A 10,138-nucleotide genomic window follows, 5' to 3' on the forward strand; every position below is an offset into this window, starting at 1 on the left:
GAACACCTGTAGAACATTCATCATCGTCAACAGAAGGAAAGAACAATAAGAGATCCTGGAGTCCATCATGTCCATTTCTAAACCCCCTCTTTACTGCCCATTTTCCCCATATAACTGCCTCAAGATTCTGTAATCCTTGAAGATGCGTTTTTGAGACATTAGTCACCTGTCTTCAGGTCTGCCAGCTAATCTAATCTCATTAAGCTTCCTTTCTTGATCTCTAACTCTTTGGTATTAATTGGCTCAGATTGTGGGGAGCAGAGTGAGCCCATTGCTTGGCATCAGAGATAAAGGGTGACCATTCTGTCATCCACTTTTAACATTTCTGAGGAAGCAGGGTGAGGAATAGAGATCCATATTGCAAAGGCAGAAGTCAAAACAAAAATTCAGAGCAGATTTGTTCATTGGGTTGAACTGCACACTCTTTTTCAGTAAATTTCATTAGTTCTTATTTTGATTAGATCCCAATACACTTTATATTATTTTTATTGCAATTTTTCTCTGAGGCTATTTAGCAATACTGTATGTCTTCTTATGTAAGGTTTGAAGTAATGCTTGGCTGTATTGCTTGTTGTTATTTCTGAGCATAGTTCCATGGCAGAATAAACATCTGCTGAATGAACGAATCATTTCTGGGTGATTGGTGTGCCTGAGACTTGATTCATGGAGGAGTTTTCACTGATGCCATGTGTGTTCTGTGAAGTGTGTGGAAAAGCTCGACTTAAATATGAGTGTAGAGCAGTGCTCTCCAACAGATGATGGAAATGTCTTTCTATAGTGCATAGCTAAGAAAGAGCTGACCATGACCATGAACAGAACTGATGCTGTGGATAATGTAAGTTCGTTAATATTACTTGTTATTATTATTACAAGGGCTTGCTAAGGACCAAGTGCTCTGCCAAGTATTTTATACGTATTCTCTCATCTAAGCCTCACAACAACCCTATGAGTGGGGCGTTACTCTTATTATTCACGTTTTTTTTTCTTTTTATTAAGATTATGATAGTTTACAACCTTGTGAAACTTCAGTTGTACATTATTGTTAGTCATGTTGTAGGTGCACCCCTTCATCCTTTGTGCCCTCCCCCCAGCCCCCCTTTCCCCTGGTAATCACCAATCAGTTCTCTTTGTCTATATGTTAACTTCCACCTATGAGTGGAGTCATACAGAGTTCGTCTTTCTCTATCTGACTTATTTCACTCAACATAATACCCTCAAGGTCCATCCATGTTGTTGTGGATGGGATGATTTTATCCTTTTTTATGGCTGAGTATTATTCCATTGTATATATATAACACATCTTCTTTATCCAATCATCAGTTGCTGGGCACTTGGGTTGCTTCCACGTCTTGGCTATTGCCAATAATGCTGCGATGAACATAGGGGTGCATGGGACTTTGGAATTGCTGATTTCAAGTTCTTTGGATAGATACCCAGTAGTGGGATGGCTGGGTCATAAGGTATTTCTATTTTTAACTTTTTGAGAAATCTCCATACTGTTTTCCATAGTGGCTGCACCAGTTTGCATCCCCACCAACAGTGTACGACGGTTCCTTTTTCTCTACAACCTCTCCAATGTTTGTCACTCTTGGTTTTGGATATTTTTGCCATTCTAACAGGTGTAAGGTGATATCTTAGTGTAGTTTTGATTTGCATTTCCCTGATGATTAGTGATGACGAGCATCTTCTCATGTGTCTATTGGCCATCTGTATATCTTCTTTGGAGAAATGTCTGTTCATGTCCCCTGTCTATTTTTTGATCGGGTTGATTTTTTGTTGTTGAGCTGTGTGAGTTCTTTATATATTATGGAGATTAACCCTTTGTTGGATAAATAACTTGTAAATATTTTTTCCCAATTAGTGTTTTTTGTTGTTGTTTCAATCCTGTTTTCCCTTGCCTTGAAGAAGCTCTTTAGTCTGATGAAGTCCCATTTGTTTATTCTTTCTATTGTTTCCTTCATCTGAGGAGTTACGGTGTCCAAAAATGTTCTTTTGAACTGATGTCAAAGAGTGTACTGCCTACATTTTCTTCTAGGAGCCTTATGGTTTAAGGTCTCACCTTTAGGTGTCTGATCCATTTTGAGTTTATTTTTGTGAATGGTGAAAAAGAATGGCCAAATTTCATTCTTTTACATGTGGCTGTCCAGTGTTCCCAGCACCCTTTGTTGAAAAGACTTTCTTTTCTTCATTGTAGGCCCTTAGCTCCTTTGTCGAAAATTAGCTGTCCATAGATGTGTGGTTTTATTTCTGGGCTTTCAATTCTGTTCCATTGATCTGTGCACCTGTTTTTGTGCCAGTACCATGCTGTTTTGATTACTGTAGCTTTGTAGTATGTTTTGAAGTCAGGGATTGTGATGCCTCCAGCTTTGTTCTTTTTTCTCAGGATTGCTTTAGCAATTCGGGGTCTTTTTTTGCCCCATATGAACTTTAGGATTCTTTGTTCTATTTCTGTAAAGAATGTCTTTGGGATTCTGATTGGGATGGCATTGAATCTGTAGATTCATTTAGGTAGTATGGACATTTTAACTATGTTTATTCTTCCAACCCATGTTCATGGAATGTCTTTCTATCTCTTCGTGTCATCATCAGTTTCTTTCAGGAAAACCTTGTAGTTTTCGTTGTATAGATCTTTCACTTCCTTGGTTAAATTTATCCCAAGGTATTTTATTCTTTTTGTTGTGATTGTGAATGGAATTGAGTTCTTGAGTTCTTTTTCTGTTAGTTCATTGTTAGTGTATAGAAATGCTACTGATTTATGTATGTTGATTTTATACCCTGCAACTTTGCTGTAGCTGTTGATTATTTCTAATAGTTTTCCTATGGATTCTTTGAGGTTTTCTATATATAAGATCATGTCATCTGCAAACAGTGAGAGTTTTACTTCTTCATTGCCTATTTGGATTCCTTTTATTTCTTTTTCCTGCTGAATTGCTCTGGCCAACACCTCCAGTACTATGTTGAATAAGAGTGGTGAAAGTGGGCACCCTTGTCTTGTTCCTGTTCTCAGATGGATGGCTTTCAGTTTTTGTCTGTTGAGTAAGATGTTGGCTGTGGGTTTGTCATATATGGCCTTTATTATGTTGAGGTACTTTCCTTCTATACCCATTTTATTGAGGGTTTTTATCATAAATGGATGTTGGATCTTGTCGAATGCTTTCTCTGCATCTATTGAGATGATCATGTGGTTTTTGTTTCTCATTTTGTTAATGTAGTGTATCACGTTGATTGACTTGTGGATGTTGAACCATCCCTGTGTCCCTGGTATAAATCCCACTTGATCATGGTGTATAATCTTTTTGATGTACTGCTGTATTCGGTTTGCCAAAATTTTGTTGAGGATTTTTGCATCTATGTTCATCAGTGATATTGGCCTGTAGTTTTCCTTCTTTGTGTTGTCCTTGTCAGGTTTGGGGATCAGAGTGATGTTGGCTGCACAGAATGTGTTAGGGAGTGCTGCATCTTCCTCAATTTTCTGGAGCAGTTTGAGAAGGATAGGTATTAAATCTGCTTTGAATGTTTGGTAGAATTCTCCAGAGAAGCCGTCTGGTCCTGGACTTTTATTTTTGGGGAGGTTTTTGATTACTGTTTCAATTTCTTTACTTGTGATCAGTCTATTCAGATTCTCTATTTATTCCTGCTTCAGTTTTCGAAGGTTGTAAGAGTCTAGGAATTTATCCATTTCTTCTAGGTTGTCCACTTTGTTGGCATATAGTTTTTCATAGTATTCTCTTATGATCCTTTGTATTTCTGTGGTATCCGTTGTCATTTCTCCTCTCTCATTTCTAATTTTATTTATTTGAGTCTTCCCTCTTTTTTTCTTAGTGAGTCTGGCTAAGGGTTTGTCAATTTTGTTAATTTTTTCAAAGAACCAACCCTTTGTTTCATTGATCCTTTCTACTGTGTTTTTTGTTTCAATATCATTTATTTCTGCTCCAATTTTTATTATTTCCCTCCTTCTACTGACTTTGGGCTTTGTTTGTTCTTCTTTTTCTAATTCTGTTAGGTGTCATTTGAGGTTGCTTATCTGAGATTTTTCTTGTTTTTTTGAGGTGAGCCTGTATTGCAATGAATTTCCCTCTTAGGACTGCTTTTGCTGCATCCCAAGTGAGTTGGTATGGCATGTTTTCATTTTCATTTGTCTCCAGATAATATCTGATTTCTTCTTTAATTTCTTCAATAATCCATTGTTTGTTCCGTAGCATGTTGTTGTCTCCACATTTTTGCCCCTTTCCCAGCTTTATTCCTGTAGTTGATTTCTAGTTTCATAGCATTATCATCAGAAAAGATGCTTGATATTATTTCAACCCTCTTGAATTTATTGATGCTTGCTTTGTTTCCCAAGATATGGTCTATCCTTGAGAATGCTCCATGTGCACTTGAGAAGAATGTGTAACCTGCTGTTTTTGGATGAAGTGTTCTATATACATCTATTAAGTCCATCTGGTCTAATTTTTCATTTAATTCTATAATTTCCTTGTTGACTTTCTGTCTGGATGATCTATCCATTGGTGTTAATGGGGTGTTGAGGTCCTCTACTATTATTGTATTGCTGTTGATGTCTCCTTTCAGTTTTGTTAATAGTTGCTTTACAAATTTTGGTGCTCCTGTGTTGGGTGCGTATATATTTATAAGTGATATGTCATCTTGGTGGAGTGTCCCTTTTATCATAATAAACTGCCCCTCTTTGTCTTTCTTTATGTGTTTTGCTTTGAAGTCTACTTTGTCTGATATAAGTATGGTGACACCTGCTTTCTTACGTTCATTATTAGCTTGGTGTATTGTCTTCCATCCCTTCACTCTGAGTCTGTGTTTGTCTTTGGGGCTGAGGTGTGTTTCCTGGAGGCAGCATATTGTTGGGTCTTGTTCTTTAATCCATCCTGCCACTCTCTGTCTTCTGATTGGAGAGTTCAATCCATTTACATTTAGAGTGATTATTGAAATGTGGGGGCCTACTGCTGCCATTTTATCACTTGTTTTCCAGTTCTCTTGCATTTCCTTTGTTTCTCGTCCCATGATTTTTGGAGTACTAATTCAGGTAGGTAAATTTCTATATTGGCTTTCTTCTTATTTGTAATTTGTGTCTTTATTCTTGTTATTTGTTTAGTGGTTACCAGGTGGTTTGTATAAAACATCTCATAGATGAGATAGTCCATTTTCTGATAGCCTTTTATTTCCTTAAATAAAACGTTCCATCCCTTTTCTCTTCCCCTTCTATGTTGTTATTGTCAGATTTTTTCTTTTCTCTTCCTTCTTGTGTTGTGAGTTTATGGTTAAAATGACAAGATTATATTTATTCTTGGTGTTTCCCTTCCTTTTATCTTTAATGTTATACTTAACTTTTGCTAACCTGTTCTGATGGAGAGCTGCTACTTTCTGTTATTGTCCTTCTACTTATCTCCTTTGCTCTGGGTTTTGTAACCCCTTTCCTTTTTTTTGTTTTTTCAGGTATGAGGGTCTTCCTGAGCATTTCTTGAAGAGGAGGTCTTGTGGCAATGAACTCCCTTATCTTTTGTTTACCTGGGAAAGTTTTGTTTGTTTGTTTGTTTTTGTTCTTTTAAGGATTGGCACCTGGGCTAACAACTGTTGCCAATATTTTCTTTTTTCGTTTCTGCTTTATTTCCCAAACCCTCCCCCACTGCCCCGCTACATAGTTGTATATCTTAGTTGCAGGTTCTTCTAGTTGTGGGATGTGGGACGCTGCCTCAACGTGGCCTGGCAAGCGGTGCCATGTCCAAGCCCAGGATCCGAACCCTGGGCCGCCGCAGTGGAGCGTGCAAACTTAACCACTCAGCCACGGAGCCGGCCCCTACCTGGGAAAGTTTTTATTTCTCCATCATATTTGAAGGATATTTTTGCTGGGTAGAGTATTCTTGGCTGCAAGTTTTTGTCCTGCAGAGTTTTGAATATATCATTCCACTCTCTTCTAGCCTGTAAAGTATCTGCTGAGAAATCTGCTGACAGCCTTATGGGGGTTCCTTTGTAGGTTATTTTCTTCTGCCTGGCTGCCCCTAGTATTTTCTCTTTGTCATTGACTTTTGCCAGCTTCACTACTATATGCCTTGGGGTTGGTCTTTTTACACTGATAAAGTTTGGAGATCTATTGATTTCTGTCACATGGAGTTCCATCTCTCTCCCCAGGTTTGGAAAGTTCTCAGCCATTATTTCTTTGAACAGGCTTTCTGCCCCCTTCTCCTTCTCTTCTCCCTCTGGGATACCTATAATCCTTATGTTGCATCTCCTAATTGAGTCAGATAATTCTCAGAGAGTTTCTTCATTTCTTTTAGTCTTAGTTCTCTTTCCTCCTCTGTCTGCAGCATTTCTATATTCCTATCCTCCAAATTGCTAATTCTGTCCTCCATATTATTGACCCTACTGTTCAGAGAGTCCAGATTTTTCTTAATCTCCTCCATTGTGTTCTTCATCTCCAGTATTTCTGATTGGTTCTTTATAGTATCAAGCTCTTTTGTGACATAGCTCCTAAACTCGTTGAGTTGTCTATCAGTATTCTCTTTTAACTCATTGAGTTTTTAAATAATGGATGTTTTAAATTCATTGTCACTTAGGTTATAGATTTCACTGTCTTTGGGATTATTTTCTGGGTACTTGTAATTTTCCTTCTGTTCTGGAGATTTAATATATTTTTTCATACTGCTTTATGGCATGGATTTGTTCTTCCGCATAGAGATAGAGTTCAGTTACTGCTTCCACTTGCTTCTACTGGTGGGTGGGGGGAGGAGCAGTTGTTTAATCTGCACCAACCAGGAACCCTGTCAGCTGTTGCTGACCAGACCTGGGCCCCTCCTTGTAGTTACAGTGGTCCTGTGGCATCTCTTGTCAGGTGTGAGGACAATCTCAAGGGGGCCTCAGGCTGCTGGTGCCTATTGTTGCAGACCACCTAGATGTGCTCCCTCCTTATGGTCTGCTGCAGTGTTATGGGCTTTCCCAGTGGCTGGGAGCAGGATCACCTATATTCACAGCTCTGTCACTGTCAGGGCCCGCAAGATCTCACTTGTCCACTATGGGCCACAGCAGTGCTATGGGTATCTACTGCAGTCTGTGGTTAGCTCACCCAGCTGTGCTACTTCTGCCCGAGTGCCTTCCAGCCTTGTGATTGCCGGTTGGGGCCTCTCCACTAACGCTGCATGGAGGCTTTCGCTGTGGCTACTGTGGGACCATGGATTTCCCCCCTGGACCATGGAGCAGGCTTGCTGGGACTCCAACCTGCCGCCGCCCACTCACACGGGCTCACTTGGTGTCCCTTGCCCCCTCTGGGACTCTGCTGGAGTTCGTGAGTCAGAGGCAGCTGGCAGGCTGCCATGCCACTGGGGATCTTCCTGTCCCAGAGCCTCCCAGCATTCTGAATGCTGGGCGGCACCTCTCTGCTAACAAGGAGTAGAGGCTTTGCCCGTTTCTGCTTGTGACTGTGGATTTTCCCCCCAGGCTTAGGGGCAATCACTGGGGGGCTTTGGTAGGGCTGTAGTCACCTGTTTCTGTTGCCCCGCCGGTGGGCACACATGCCCACCCTTGGTGCCCGGCGATGCTATGAGTGTGTCCGCTGGAAGAAAGCTGCTTGCAGGTACTAGGCTGTCTGGGGGTCGGTGATCAGAGAGTTTTCACCTGTCTCCACTTCCTGGGGGTGGGGGGGAAGTCTGTCCACCTTCAGGTGTATAGCAGCACAGGTCTCTCAGGCGTCCTGAGATGCTATATGGATATCCTTTGTTGACCGATGAATGTCCAATTAGTTGTAGATTCCAAGGGGGAGAGACAAAGAAGACTACTCACTCCACCATGTTGGTGACATCATCTCTATTTACCTTTTTAAAGTGTGGAAGCAGGAACAGAGAGATGAGGTAACTTATACCAGGAAGTGGCGGAGGGGGCAGTGACAGGCAGCTCCCCTGGACTCCAGAATCCCCGCTCTTAACCACTTGCTCTGTGGGCAGAGGTCAGCACTACAGGCCACGCATGTTTAGCAGGGCCCGCCCAGCCCCCCGCAACCGCACCGGAAGAGGCCCCCCGCGGGTACAGCGCACAGGCCATCCCGTCCTGGTGCGGGGGTGCAGCGGGAGCCCCCAGGGTCCCAGCGCCTCCGCGGGTTCCATGGGACCTTTAGTGGTTAAGCAGCTGCTGGGGATGCAGTTGCACAGCACAGTACCTCAAGTGCTGGAGCAAGGTAGTATTCTGCCTTTGAGGAGCTAAGCAAAATTCAGATTATGATTTACCTTCCCCTGTAGCTCTGCCCACGGGAGAAAATGTTTGCCACCACACCACCACCATTCCAGACCACATGATGGTTTTTATTCACACATAATGAGTTGGCATTTGGCTTTCCTCTGCCATCCCTCCGATTGGTCAGTGAGAGTGCTCTTCCGTGAGTCTGATTAAGCGAAAGATATTGACGAGATCTTTCTGGCCAAGAAACTGTAAATTCAGGGAGGAAATACTATCCAAAAAGGACCTCTTGGCTAGGGCGACCAGATAAAATACGGGCGGCTCAGTGCATCTGAACTTCAGATAAACAACGAGGACGTTTTATAGCCTAGGCACGTCCCCCACGTCGCGCGGACACTTAGACTCAAGGAGTGTCGTTCATCGGCAGTGGACACGTGACTGGGCCTCCTGCATCTTCTAGGCAGTGGAGTCCCGCGAGAGCACCGGGGGGAGTTCCCTGCACGTGCTCCGGGCCACGGCCACCTCGCAGATCTCAGCGGCGTGGCCGGAGCTCCGCGGTGGCTTCGGACGGAGCTGGCGCTCCCGTTGGGGAAGGGCGCCTGAGAGCCGGCGAGGAGCCCGGGCCAGGCGGCGGCTCCCTGGCCGGCGTGTCGCATCTCAGCGCACAGCGGTCACCACCCGGTCGCCCTGCAGCAGCACGGCTAGAGGTGCCGGGGACAAGGGGCGGCCCGGAGCACAGGACCGTCAGGGCACACGCGCCGCCCCCTGCGCGCAGAAAGGGCCTCTGCAGCCCCCGGCCCCCAGGGCAGCGGTCCTCGCTCCGGCGCAGCGCCACGGGCTGCGGGCACGTGCGCTCCCCACTGCCTCGGAGGATGCGGCCACACCGCAGGACGCTGCGCTCCGGGTCTGGGGGCCTTAGGGTCTGCAGGCCCCAGGCGCCGAGGACAGGCCGCAGCCCCTGCGCTGCCGGGTTCTGAGGAGGGGTTCTCAAGCCTGGCCGCTCCTTCGAGTCACCTGGGGGGGCTTTAAAACCTCCGCTACCTCAGCCCCAACGCACGCCAGTTCAGTCAGAATTCTTGGGTGGGGCCCCGGCATTTGGGTTTTTAAATCCACGTGATTCTCATGTGGCGCTAAAAGGGCTATTTTTCCGCCAGTTCCTCCCGGGTGACACACACACATTCCTGCTCCCGCCAGTGGTCGCTGCGTCTCCAACGTGAGGCCGACAAGAAAAGCGGGGTTGGAGCTGGGACTTCTGCGGTGCAAGAGGGACGCGCGTCTGCACACGCCCGGATCCGAGGAGACGCGCCTGATGCGCCGGGACAGCGGAGTGCCTGTGGCGGGGTCACGAAAGACGGAACACGAGGGCCCACGCTAAGCAGCGAGCACAGTGCCAGGCGCCTGAGTGCTCGGTGTGTACTTTAAGAATACAGTCTATGTTAGTACAGTCCCAATCCGGCGACCCGCCAGGGGCTCCCCTTGTTCCTCAGTATTGCCCCCTCCCCCCTCCCCCCGCTTCCCCCCTCCCCCCTCCCCCCCCCCCGCAGTGGTGCAGCCCGCGTCTGAACTACTCTATCGGCAGAGGACTAGTGGGCCACGGCCAGCTTTGGGTGGAGGGCTCTCCCTCCTGCTGGGCCGCTGTGTCACTTCTTGTAGGTTCCAATACCCGGCCCTAGTTAAACCCCTAGATGCTACAGCGCGGTTCTCACTTCCGTCCCACGTAAGACTCGCCTACATTTAAAGCCAGTCTTCCCTGGTTCTGTCACGGGTTACTCGTCCCCAGTTCATCCATTTCCCGTATTCCTTTCCTTTCCTTGTTCATATATATATATATATATATATATATATATATATATATATATTTTTGCCATCCTGACGGCTGCTTTTGCAAACTCTCTGGCTTGTTTACATCCCAAGTCTCAAGGCAGTTTATCCAGATGCAGCCTCATGAGTGCAGGGCAGTGTCACC

Source organism: Equus przewalskii, chromosome 28 (assembly GCF_037783145.1).
Source record: "Equus przewalskii isolate Varuska chromosome 28, EquPr2, whole genome shotgun sequence".
NCBI classification, from domain to species: Eukaryota; Metazoa; Chordata; class Mammalia; order Perissodactyla; family Equidae; genus Equus; species Equus przewalskii.